This window comes from Cydia pomonella, chromosome 22 (genome assembly GCF_033807575.1).
Source record: "Cydia pomonella isolate Wapato2018A chromosome 22, ilCydPomo1, whole genome shotgun sequence".
In the NCBI taxonomy this organism is placed as follows: Eukaryota; Metazoa; Arthropoda; class Insecta; order Lepidoptera; family Tortricidae; genus Cydia; species Cydia pomonella.
This window is the reverse complement of record NC_084724.1, coordinates 547,370-561,394: the sequence shown is the minus strand read 5'-3', so window position 1 is coordinate 561,394 and position 14,025 is coordinate 547,370. Positions and strand designations below refer to the sequence as shown.

Sequence of the window (14,025 nt, the reverse complement as noted above, 5' to 3'; positions counted from 1 at the left end):
GAAAGCTTTCTCGCAGTAATGGCCCCATTACTCCCTGTCTCCTGCCATACGTCTATTGTACGCATTAATAGACTATTTCATGCTTCAACAGGCTAATTGAAGCTATCTGTTACTTCGCAGTGGTATAACCATGTAAGGCCCACGGTCCTACCTATGGTACTAATTACCTCAATGCAATTTAAACCATTTTCAATTGGAACAGAGTTGTGTTTGTTTTGTTTTGTTCGGTTTCATAACATGTTGATATATCTTATAATATACATACTTGAATCCAGCTTGAACCATTTTAACAAATAAAAACCGGCCAAGAGCATGTCGGGCCACGCTCAGTGTAGGGTTCCGTAGTTACTCTTCCGTCACAATAAGCTAAACTGGAGCTTAAAGTATAGTAAATTGTTAACCAAGGGATGAAACGGTACCTTTCACCTGAGTTAAACAAATAGGCAAATTTGCATAATCAGTACCTAATTAAAATAAGTCTTTTTACTATGAAGGGAAAACTTTTTGCGATAACTCAAAAACAGCTAAACTGATCATGTCCGCTATAGTTTTCATTTAATGTCTTTCTTAAGCTCTACTTCCAAGATTTTTTCATAGACCTATGGTTCAAAAGTTAGAGGGGGGGGGACACATTTATTTTTCTTTCGGAGCAATTATCTCCGAATATACCCTAAAAAAAATTCAATTTTTAGATTTTATTGTACGACTTTGTCGGCTTTATTGATTTATATATCCATGCCAAATTTCAGCTTTCTAGCACTAACGACCACGGAGCAAAGCCTCGGACAGACAGACAGACAGACAGACGGACATGGCGAAACTATAAGGGTTCCGTTTTATGCCATTTGGCTACGGAACCCTAAAAAGCAGCAAAATCTAAATATTTAATTTGTGCTCCGTTATCACATACCTAATGATAATATTCTGGGTTCTCAAAGCTTGGCAACGCATAAGTGGCTCCACTGATGTTGCTTATGTGTTGTCCATGGGTGGCGATGACTACTTCCTATCAGGCGGCTCGTTTTCTCGTTTGCTGCCTATTAAATAAAAAAAACTAAATCTGAATCCGTGGGGCCCTGGCGCTCTGAGTCTCTTCAAAGATCTGTCTAAGAGACTCAGAGACGCCACAGGAGATCAAAGAGCTGGCAGCTTCCTCGCTCAACGCATCAGTCTAACTATCCAGCGAGGAAATGCTGCCAGCGTCTTCGGTACTATGCCGCAGGGGCCATTTTTAGATTTATTTTAGTTTTATTTTAGATTTAATTTAGTCATATTTTAGTTTTATATTACATTATTAATTGATATAAATACTTTTAAAAATTCATTTTATATTACTTTTAACGAAAGTGTATGAATAAATAATCTGAACACATGAGATGAGTGCGTGAGAAATGCGAAAAGACGATCGTCTAAGTCACATCAAAACTAGTTCAAAACCATAACAAATGATTAAAATGGAATCGACCGCCTAGTTTCCATGAAAAACGATTGAAAATTCATTCATATGGGTGCCGCGTATGGAATTTGAGAATATTAGGAACAAAGGGTATGGACAGTGCATACATAATGTAAGTTTGCGAGCGTGGGTGTGTTGGGGACACAGGCAATGCGTAGCCCACTCTCGAGATACGAAGCAGCGTAATCAATGTAACTTATGTATATTCACCATCAGATAGATCGGAGCGGCCAAGGTGCTCAAAAGATCTGAACACGCCTCTAGTGACAAGGCGATAAACAAACAAACAAACATTTATTCAGCAAATAGGCCACAGGGGCACTTCTACATGACAAATGAAAAAAAAAAAATTTAATAGATAGAGTGCGTGTTCTGATATCTTAATTACTGTTCTCAAAAGTTTGAGTAAGCCGAGGCAACGTGCGCATTAACTTTAGATGTCATTACATGTGCCGGGTCCCGGGTTCAAATCCTGGTAAGGGCATTTATTTGTGTGATGAGCATGGATATTTGTTCCTGAGTCATGGGTGTTTTCTATGTATTTAAGTATTTATAAATATTTATATATTATATATATCGTTGTCTAAGTACCCTCAACACAAGCCTTATTGAGCTTACTGTGGGACTTAGTCAATTTGTGTAATAATGTCCTATAATATTTATTTATTTATTATGTGCAAGCTGCTGAAAGTTTCCAAAAAGTTCGACAAGTTCTCCGAAACTTCGTGAAAATTACGCACAAATATAAGAAATTTCCATTCTATGTTTCGGAAACTTTCAATCCCCATACAAAAATTAGAGAAGTTTCAGAAACTTTACTATGTGGATAATTTAGCAATTTTGGAAAGTTTCCGTCGGCACATCAGTAGATGTGATATTATTAATCAGATGTAACATTAAACATTAGATTATACTAAAGAAAACAACTCAAACTTTGTGACTCTTGTAGATAAAATGCAACTTTCTCAGTTTTTGATGGTGCGGTAAAAAAAAACTAGTATCTACTTGTTGACAGTAAACCAAGTCTCGGAAACCGGTAAAATTTCCAAACCGTTGTCATGTACCTTTTAATTTCGGTTGCACTCGAAAAACTTTTAAAACCGGTTTTTATGAGAACAGTTATTGTCGAATTAACCGGTTTAGAACAATAAAAACCGGTGTGTTCCTATGTCGGTGTCTATATTTACGCGGTACACCACCAGGCCGACCAGCCGTTGCGTCGCTCGTCTAATAAACCGGTTTTTTTTTAGGTTACAATAAAATTCTTAAAACGTTCGACTTATAAACGCCCCGCGCCGCGCGCAGATCGGGCGCCCCAGGTACCGCTGGTGTGATGTCGTGGAGGCGGACCTGCGTCGGCTGAATGCCAATTCATGGCAGGAAACCGCGCTGGATCGGGACAGGTGGCGTTCTCTCGTTTCGGAGGCCAAGATTCTTTTTGGATCGCTGAGCCAAAGCAGTTAGTTAGTTTAGTTCGACTTATAAAAGTACGGAGGAAAACCAAAATAAACGAGTATTTACCTGTATTTTAAAACCCTTTATTTTAAAACTTGAATGAAACATTTATTTGACAACGGTCAAAGGTCAAAGTCATTACTTTTCCTTCGGATAAAAATACAATTCTTATATTTTAAAACACGTTTATGTGAAATTGTATTTCTACGCTCCTAAGTTAAAAATGGTTACATTCGCCAGATGTGGAAAGGGTGTAAAGTAAACACATTAGGTAATTTAACAAAACACGATTTTTCAGTTTTAAGTGGATTTTACCTCGCGTTTTTTCATATTAAACCAAAGTAAATACTGGAATGAAACAGAAAATACAAACAAATGAGACTTTTTTCATATAAAAATTAGAAAACAAATATTAAAAGATAATTACGATAATAGAGTTACTAATAGTAGATTGTTAACCAAGGGATGACATGCACTCATTTCTGTCAAAGTAGTTTGGCGCTCGAACGTAGTGAGCCGAGAGCCGTAGCGCAAGCGATTGCCACGGGTGTCCTTCTGAATGCCTAACAACGTTTGGCCTAAAATCACTTGGCCTCACTGCTATGGACTAATGATCACTTGGCATAACAGTCACTTGGCGCAATGATAATTTTGCATAATGTATTGTTTTACCTAAATGTTATGTTTTCTAAGCATTTTTGTCCTAATGGTGAGTATCCCTAATGGTTTGTTGCATATTACATGAAATCCCTATTATAGTGTGAACTATAATGTGATGCGCGAACTGTTTTGGCCTAATGGGTACTGCTCTAATTATCAGTTGTCATCATATTATTTTCCATATATGCAGTAATGAACTCGCAAACGAGGTGCGGATTCTGCCTTAATGGTTGGCGCTTGTAAAATTGATTAGTGATAACTACCAAAACGTATTATAATTAGGCCATAATAAGGTATGGACATGGAAAGATGGTTAGGACATATGATTTTTAGGATTTTTAATGATAAGACGTAATGATTGTTATGCTATGTAACATTAGGGTATGTTACGATTACGGTAAGTGTCATTAGGGTAAAACAAATTAGGCCAAAACGAAATCGGCCATTGTGGAATAGGGCAACCACAATTCGGCCATACGAGTGTTAGGGCAAGTGATGGTTATGCCAAATAATGTTAGGCAATGATAATTTAGGCCAAAAAACTTTAGGCATTCCGATACAGATCCGATTGCCACCTTGGCTAGCTACCATATTAAAAGAAAAGTACTGTACTTTTCTTGTATCAAAAATAACATTTTCTACAATGAAAAATATACCGACAGCAGCGCCACCTACCGGATCCAATAGTGTTTCCAAACCATCCAGGAACCCGTTGAAATATTACACACCAAATTTCATCTAAATCGGTTTGAGTAAATCAAACTCGACGATATACCGACAACTCCTCCTTTTTTTAAGGCGGTTAAAAATACTTATAGATAATAGGTATATATTATTTTTCTAGCGTTGGGCCTCAGATTCAAGCGAGTGTAATTGCGACGTACCTTCTTCAAATCATTCACCAGGACGTGCGCCAGCAATGTGGTCGTTAAGCTGTGCAAATTGCCGGCCCGGCCAGGAATCGATCAGCGTGCGTGCCAGGAATACAAATGGATGGAGCTCGATCATCCCCGTCATCACTAATACTGATGTGCCGTCGGTTCCCAAATTGCAAAATTTCCAAGTGGAAAAATTTCGGTTAGGTTTCGAAATTTTCCATTCCCAAAATGAATGATTTTTTTGACGACCGGTTTGGCCTAGTGGGTAGTGACCCTGCCTATGAAGCTGATGGTCCCGGGTTCAAATCCTGGTAAGGGCATTTATTTGTGTGATGAGCATGGATATTTGTTCCTGAGTCATGGGTGTTTTCTATGTATTTAAGTATTTATAAATATTTCATCATCGTCTCCTAGCCGTTTTCGGCCACAGCAACTGCTTTCTACCGCTGAGAGTGTCGCTGGTGCGCTCTCAGGTGACTGACGTAGCCAATCTTAGCAGCGAATGTGCGGCCACACTCGCTGCAGGTCAGCACCCCTCCGACGTAATTATATGTTATGGCCATAGGTGGTCTGGCCTTTAGCTCGTCACGCTTATCGTCAAGTTCTGTGCGTCGCCTGGCTTCGAATTCACGCACCTGCGTCTGCACAATATGCCTCCACTGTGGACGGTCACCAGCTAGACTCTCCCATGTCGTTGGTTCTATATGAGCTCTCTTCATATGCCGCTTCAACACATCTTTGAACCGCAGAAACTGGCCGCCTCGCTTTCGCTTACCATTTTGCAGTTCGCAGTAGAAGATGCGTTTCGCGACTCGGTCCTGGGACATCCGGGAGACGTGACCGCACCATCGTAGCTGTCGTCTCATTAGGTAGGCCTCTATTCCGGCGACATCGGCACGTCTAAGGATCTCCGTGTTCCTAAGACGGTCGGACCAGTGGACACCCATAATGTCGCGGAGGCATCTCAGATGGAAGCTGTCTAATGAGCGAATATGCTTCCGATACAGGCACCACGTTTCTGAAGCATATAGAAGATTTGGCAGGACAATAGCCATGTATACAGCAACCTTTGTAGCGAGCTTTATGTCGTGTGACCGAAACACCTTTGAACGAAGTTTGCCGAATGCTGCTGCAGCGGCTCCTATTCTACAGTTTATCTCGTTCTCAAGGTGGCACTTGGCTGTGATGGTGCTACCCAGGTATTTAAACTGCTCTACTTGGTTAAGCGAGTCTCGGCCGAGTTTAATGTCAATCTGGGAATTGGCAATTGTGTCAAGGGCCAGAACTTCAGTCTTTTTAACACTTATTTTTAGGCCAAATCTTTGACAAGACTCATCAAGACTCGACATAAGCTGCTGTAGAGCACCTGGAGATTCGGCCACAAAACACAAATCATCTGCATACATTATCTCAGTTATGACTGCGAGAGACACTTTGGTGCGCGCTTTAAGCCGGGCTAGGTTAAATATGCCACCATCGGTGCGATAGCGAATACGGATGCCGTTAGAAGAAGTTTGTATAGTAGTTGTTAGAATATTTATATTATATATATATATATATATATATATATATATATATATATCGTTGCCTAAGTACCCTCAACACAAGCCTTATTGAGCTTACTGTGGGACTTGGTCAATTTGTGTAATAATGTCCTTTAAAAAAAAAAAAATCCTTCGAGGACTTTTTCAACTTTTGGAAATTTCCGCAACTTCCACATTCAAGAAAAGAGCATCCTTCAAGAAAAAGAGTGTATTCCTATCTTAAATTCCTTACAGCCCCCGTAAGTACGTTGCCGGATTTAAGATAGGAATGTTGTAAGTGTCCGTGGGCGGCGGTAATCGTTTACCATCAGACGATCCGTATGCTTGTTTGCCTCCTATATAATTTAAAAATCTGTGCTTCTTTCTTATAAATCTAATAGTAAATTTGGATGTTTCACTAAAAACCGGCCAAGTGCGAGTTGGACTCGCGCACGAAGGGTTCCGTACCATTATGCAAAAAACGGCAAAAAATCACGCTTGTTGTATGGGAGCCCCATTTAAATATTTATTTTATTCTGTTTTCAGTATTTGTTTATTATAGCGGCAACAGAAATACATCATCTGTGAAAATTTCAACTAACACGGCTCATGAGATACAGTCTGGTGACAGACGGACAGACAGTGGAGTCTTAGTAATAGGGTCCCGTTGTTACCCATTGGGTACGGAACTTCTAAAAACAGCTCAACGAATTTAGATGAAAACCGCACTCTTTGTAGGCTCAACACATAAAGATTGAAATCACATATATTACTTTTATACCGGAATTTGGAAAGGAAACATGGTCGACCTAAATTTACTTGGCGCTGTTCCGTGGACCAAGAGTTGGGTGTATTGGGGATGAGGTCGGAGGAGGTTGCCCAAGCTGCCCAGGACCGGAGTCAGTGGAAGCAAATGGTTCGAGCCCTACACCCCAGCAGGGGGTAACAGGATGGAAAGAAGAAGATACCGGAATTTATCGCCTCCTTGATATCGAAATGCATGTTTGAACTGGCCCCCTAATCACCCCTCGTTAACGAGGTAGTGTACACTGCGTACAGCATACAAATTACACATAAAAATAGTACTATCATACAGAAAAGAAACTTCCTACAAAACTGAAGTTTGACAGCGATTCAGGGACGAATCATGCTGTCCCTTTCTAATGTATAGCATTATCCCTATCGGCTGTTTAGGGTTGTCAAAATTCAAGACATTATCTTATCTGTGGTTGTACACGCAAAGGGACGACATTTTTTTTGTATGATACAGGCGGCAAATAATCAGACGGGTCACCTGATGATAAGCGATTACCTCCGCCTATGGACACCTGCTACACCAGAGGGGTTGTAACAAACTACCTGACACCATCACCAGCGCCCCAAACTTGGCCATTTTTAAATGTCGCCTCAAACGCTGGCTTGTTGAGCATCCGTTCTACGACTATAATGAATACTTAAATTTCCGCGAATAGGATGTTAAAGTAATGTGTATTTTTTTATATTATTAATATTAATGTTTTTGATTTTGATTTGGAATTGTATATTTTGCGACGTATGTAAATAAGCTCTATAATAATTATAACGTGTAAATTGGTTTTACTAATAAATTACTTATGACTTATGACTTAACTTCGTTGCCGGCCTTTAAGATAGGAGTGCGCTCTTGTGCCAACCCTAATAATTGCTCGGAGTAATGCGGAGCCGAACGGAGCCGAGATACCCGAATGCTGCAGTTTATCCCCCCTGATAATGACCAATGTGTGTTAATCTGCAAACCCGTCCCTTTTGGACCCGGGTATGTCCTTAAACTACGTCCAAAAGAGAGGTATTGTTATGGGTATAGTGAATGTTATCTCGCTTAGTGTGGTAGGGCACAGCACAGCGGGTGTCATTCCAGATCTAGAGCAGAGCCCAACTGGGGAAGTACCTCCACCTTACAGAAAACCGCAGCCTAATAACACTAGACCCTACTCATAGTGTTGCGTTCCTGCCGGTGAATAAGGTTGCCAGAGCTCAACGAGGGTGCGGAGTGTTAGGGTCGGCAACGCGCATGTAACTCATATGGAGTTGCAGGCATCCATAGGCTACGGATACTTTTTACCATCAGGCGGGCCGTACGCTTGTTTGCCACCGACGTAGTATAAAAAAAATCGGGTTGCACTCCGGGAGTGCCGGCAGAAGTGAAAACTTGAATATTAACGTTGTGCAGTTTTATAAAAAGAGATAATTCTCTATTATACCTACGTAAATAAATTTGAGTGTGGAAGATATTTTGGAATGCGAATTTTAGTGTTAATATATAACATATAAAGAGTAGTTCATGAGACGTGAGCAGGACTACAGCCTACACAATCAGTAAACTACTCGGACTGTACTGACCCTGACGCGAGTTTAACATTTTTTCCCCATCACAAAAAGTGCACAGCGCCGCTAAAGAAGTTTTCACTTTAAAAAACCCCGTTGCCAATGTTGCAGTACAATGAAAATAAGGGATGGTATTACGTACCTCAAATTCGCCATCAGTACATATTTGCCACTGCTGCAGCGGTATCATGGTCGCATTTTTATCACCTGTCATGTTATGCGTCACTTTCGCACTTACATACTTGTTAGAACGTGACAGGCATGATGACAGATGATAAAGAGCTGACCATATTAGCCCGGCTGGTTTAGATAAGTTCTCAGTTAGATATCGTTTATATGTCGTAATTGACAGAAGCAGCTCGATTCGGGCAACCAATGTCACAAATGAAAATTAATCGCGTTAGACCCAAGGACATTAAATATGTGTACCAAACCCGAGAGTTAAAACTGTTATACATACATACTGTGACGTTTATACAAGGAAAGTGTCATTGCGAACTACCTGCGAAGCGCTGGTAGCCTAGCGGTAAGAGCGTTCGGCTTGCAATCCGGAGGTCGCGGGTTCAAACCCCGGCTCGTACCAATTAATTTTTCGGAACTTAATGTACGAAATATCATTTGATATTTAACAGTCGCTTTTCGGTGAAGGAAAACATCGTGAGGAAACCAGATTAATCCCAACAAGGCGTAGTTTTGCCAACCCTCTGAGTTGGAAGGTCAGATGGCAGTCGCTTTCATAAAAACTAGTGCCTACGCCAAATCTTGGGATTAGTTGTCAAGCAGACCCCAGGCTCCCATGAGCCGTGGAAAAATGCCGGGACAACGCGAGAAAAGAAAGAAGATTGAACAACCTGCAAGTTGACACTCCGTTGTAGAGTGTCATGGCGAGCAGATGGGTTGCAAAGCACACGATCACAATCTGTATTTTATTTACTACCTTGTCATACTAGGAGCCTAGACGTCACACAAACATATATATAAACAGTTTTAGAATCACACGAAACGATGCTAGCCATCGAATACAAATGTTGCCGGAACACCAATGAATGCAAAACTGGAGCCGATTCAGATTTGGCAACTGGTTACGATGTTGACGATGCGAATGTACGAATTTTATTTCAGCCACTGAATCGCTATCTGAAGGTTGTCTGGAAGAGATCGCATTTTAGCGATAAGTCCGCCTGTTGTTACCTACTCACTTATGTCCTTTCTTTGTTTGTAACATGTATTTTTCTTTGTAGTACAGAATAAAGTATTATATTTGTATCTCCTTGGATTTCACGTGCCTATAAATCCCGGTCTTTTGATAGGCTTGCGTGGGGATATAGATCCAACACGTAGAGGCCTCTTGGAGAGCTTTAATGTCATGTAGAACGCCTGCTGGAACCCGTTCACGGGCGCAACAATAGACACCCATGAACCGGTCGCAACAGGCATTGGGACTATTGTAGTAAAGTGAACAGTATAACGGTCTATGGATTGAAGTTTGGGAGGACAATGAGACTGGGTTATTGCAAAGACGTGCGGACACCTGCGATAACAATGTTTTCACTAGTTATCGAGGCAGGCGTTGACTCGCCGCCCACTAGATGGGCCCCTGAAAATGCCGTCGTGAAGACGACCAGGAGCAACACCGGTGTGAGCGGCTCAGGGGTGTCGAGAGGTTTACGCCGCTTTCTACCCAGTGGCTGATAACAGCCACTGTGAGAACTCGCGTCTTATGCAAGTTTTCACTTCCACCCCTGGAGCATTTAGCTCTAACGACTCCTCTCTGGACGGCCAATGAAGACACGCCGGAGACGGAGACCCTGACCGACTCTCGGGAGTACTCGGGTCCGTGGGGTCGTTACTCACCAACAGCTCGCCACAAGCTGCCCTGCGGTTAAAGTATTATATTATTATTATTAATTTGATGCTATGAATTTGATTTTAAATGTACGAGCCTGGCTAGAGTCCGGCCGCATTTTCAATGTGGCTATGCATTATGTACAGCAGAAGCGATGGCGTCCGTGCGGAGCCGGTCGCATCCGCGAGGAGCCGACCGGCTTACGGCCGTACAAATGTGAAATGCGCGCCGACTCCACCCGTTCGGTGGGATGGGAATCGTACTTAAGCAAGTGTCGCGCTCCTCATGCATTTTATTTCGCATGCAGCACAAATACAACAAATAAAAGCGGCCATGAAGGGTTCCGTACCATTTATGAGGTATAAAAAAAAAACTACTTACTAGATCTCGTTCAAACCAATTTTCGGTGGAAGTTTGCATGGTAATGTATATCATATATTTTTTTTAGTTTTATCATTCTGTTATTTTAGAAGTTACAGGGGGGACACACATTTTACCACTTTGGAAATGTCTCTCGCGCAAACTATTCAGTTTAGAAAAAAAATATATTAGAAACCTCAATATCATTTTTGAAGACCTATCCACAAATACCCCACACGTAAGTATTTGATGAAAAAAAATTTTTTTGAGTTTCAGTTCTAAGTATGGGGAACCCCCAAAATTTATTGTTTTTTTTTTCTATTTTTGTGTGAAAATCTTAATGCGGTTCATAGAATACATCTACTTACCAAGTTTGAACAGTTATAGTTCTTATAGTTTCGGAAAAAAGTGGCTGTGACATAAACGGACAGACAGACGGACATGACGAATCTATAAGGGTTCCGTTTTTTGCCATTTGGCTACGGAACCCCAAAAGGTACCAAAATTTAACAAATCAGTTCGGAAATGTGACTTACAGGCAGGGAGAACAACTAAACATAAGAAAACATTTTTGTACAAGCTGATACTGATACGCTTAGCTCGAGCTTCACACTCGCTTATTCAATCAAAAATATCAAATTCAAGTGCAAAAAAATACAAAAATTAATCCTGCATATACGTACGGGGATCGAACCCGGATCGTCGCTGTCACCACCTGTTTCTAAGCGGCTGTTTACCAACTGCGCCACTATAGGATATACATAAATAGCTGAAATTAGGCTACTTATAAATAAATAATAAATAATAAAATATCTTTATTTCGAAGATCAGGCTTCATAGTTAAAACTAAACAAACAAACTTAAAATAAAGGTTAGTGTTATCGGTTAGTGTTATCGGCACATTTAACATTGCTTAATAATTCTCACTCAATCAATGTGGGCTAGTTGCTACCCCTTTAATTTGCCCAATCCAATGAGCGAGGATTGGGCTATCATATTTGTTAGCAATAGCATTCAGAATACTGTTGGGACTGCTTCTAACTCGACCTAGCAGAGATACTATCTTCTTGCGCATGATTGCCGGAAAACAGTCTGTTCTAGCTTCGCAAAACATGCCAGATGCACTACATCTACTAGGTAAGCCCAACAGCATTCTGAATGCATTGTTGTACTGCACTTTTAGTGCATTAAAGGCTCGCTTCGTATAGTTAACCCACAGGCCGCTCGAGTAAAAGGATTGGCAATATGCTCTAAAGAGCGTTACCTTGACATTACTGGAGCATCGAGCAAACCTGCGGGCCAACATATTTCCCCGAACCGCCAATGCCCTGCGTTCTCGTTCAATATCCTGGTCATCCTTGAGATCATTGGTGATAATATGACCAAGATATTTAAACTTGTCCACATATGCCAGAGTCATGCCATTAAGTATAACAGGTTGTGTGTGGCAAAGCTTGATTTTTCTTGCCTTAAAAACCATGACTTCACTTTTCTTAGTGTTGTATTCGAGTCCATGCGATTTGGCAAACGTCTCGCAAATATACAGCAACCTAGCAAGCGCGCCGACAGCCGGCGCCAGCAGCACCATATCATCTGCGTAACTGATGTTATTGGCAGACACGCCATCAATGTAACATCCCGCATGGATACTGCTGAGGCCCGCTATCAGCTCATTTACATACAGGTTGAATAATTTGGGAGACGTTATTCCACCTTGCCTTACCCCACACTCCAGTCTGTATTCCCCCGACAGAGTATCGGCCCACCTCACCTGATTGAGTTGATTGGCATACCAATATTTTAGCAACCCAACACACTCACTCGGCATGCCCGTTTTCCCCAATTTCTGCCATAGTAAACTATAATCAACGCGATCAAAGGCTTTTGATAGATCGAGGAAACAGGCATACACGGGCGTGTTTCTCGCGGTGTAGTACCCGACAGTATGCTTCAGACTTAATATAGCACTTTCCGTAGACAACCCAGCCCGAAACCCGAACTGAGCGTCGTGGATACTAAGGTGCTTTTCTAAAAGCGAGTCTAGCATACTATCGAGTACCTTAGCTGCGATCGTGGCGAGCGAGATAGGTCGATAATTGGTTTTGTCCGAAAGGTCACCCGTCCTGTTCTTCACAATCGGAACTACAATGGTCCTCATTAGCGGCTCAGGTAGATAGGAGTGACAAAGACAAAGATTGAAAAACAAGGCGAGTATCCTCGGTAGATGAGCTCCGGCATACTTAAAGTGTTCGATGCTGAGGCCGTCGTGACCAGGCGACTTTCCTCTCTGCATTTTAGCAATTACTGTTGCAACTGTTTTAGCATTGAATCGAATGTTTCGCCTAGTCTCGACCCCATCAGCATCGTCCACCTTACCCTCAACAGATTGTGCTTCAAGCAAAGACTTAACAGAGAAGTGATCCCTAAAAAGCTCAGCTATTTCCTTGTGGTCACACCTATCTTCGACACTAGCAGGGAGGCCCGGCCCCACGTTCAGACTACGCGTTCCTTTCCAAAAGCTCTTAAAGTTCATGTCATTATGTGCCATAGCGAGAGCGTCCATCTTAAGCTGATCCTGTCTATTTTGACACCACTTAAGTTTCGCTTTAAACACTTTCTTACTCTCCGACATAAGATCAAAATCCTTACCTGTCTTCGGCCTTCCCGCAAGGTCCCACATCCGAAAGTGCAGCCGAGCCTCTCTGTGTGCCACTGCTACGTGCTTGTTCCACCCCGCTATATAACCACCTTTCCTAGGTTTTTTACGCGTATGTGTCTCTAAAGATGCGCTTGTTAAAATTTTAATTATTTCGCTGTACATTTTATCTAATATAGCAAAGTGGTCACTATTACTGCACAAGTTATCACAGCATTCAGTTAGTTGATGGGGGAAATCTAGGTATTTTAGCCTGTGATTACAAATATCTCGATATTTATCAATTTGGTCAGCCGTACGCTCCCCCCAGACAACATTTTTATTAATATTGTTACATACCGATGTCTTACACGCAGGTTTCAATATATCTAGGTTACATTCTATGTATAGCGGAAAGTGGTCAGACCAGAAAACATCATTAATAACAGATATGGATTTAACTGTGTTCCAACCACACTCAGTAACTACACAGTGATCTAGCCACCTCTCGCATCCGTGTATATCACTGATAAAAGTGCACGTACCCGAATCCTGGCCAAGCATTTTAATATCCGCACATATCCACGATTGCTCGGAACAAAACTCTAATAGCTCGTGGTAAAAAGGCTCGTTAATATGTGCATTAAAATCACCCATGATATACACGGCTTGCACGTCACTATTGTCAAGAATGGTTGACGAAACCGCACTTAAACACTCCGTAAACACCGGCAGATTCTCACTACAATCCGTTGGCATATACACTGAAAATACCATAAATGATTTGCTACGCGTAGTTAATTTGACCGCCGTTATTCTGTCACTGTTACAATCCACTACCGTTACCA

At 41.5% G+C, this 14,025-nt stretch overlaps 1 protein-coding gene across 1 annotated transcript in view; it reads right to left on the bottom strand.

Annotated features, from left to right (window-relative positions):
* LOC133530268 (KH domain-containing, RNA-binding, signal transduction-associated protein 3-like) overlaps positions 1–14,025 on the bottom strand; it is a 404,777-nt gene that overhangs the window by 292,638 nt on the left and 98,114 nt on the right. The window lies entirely within an intron of this gene.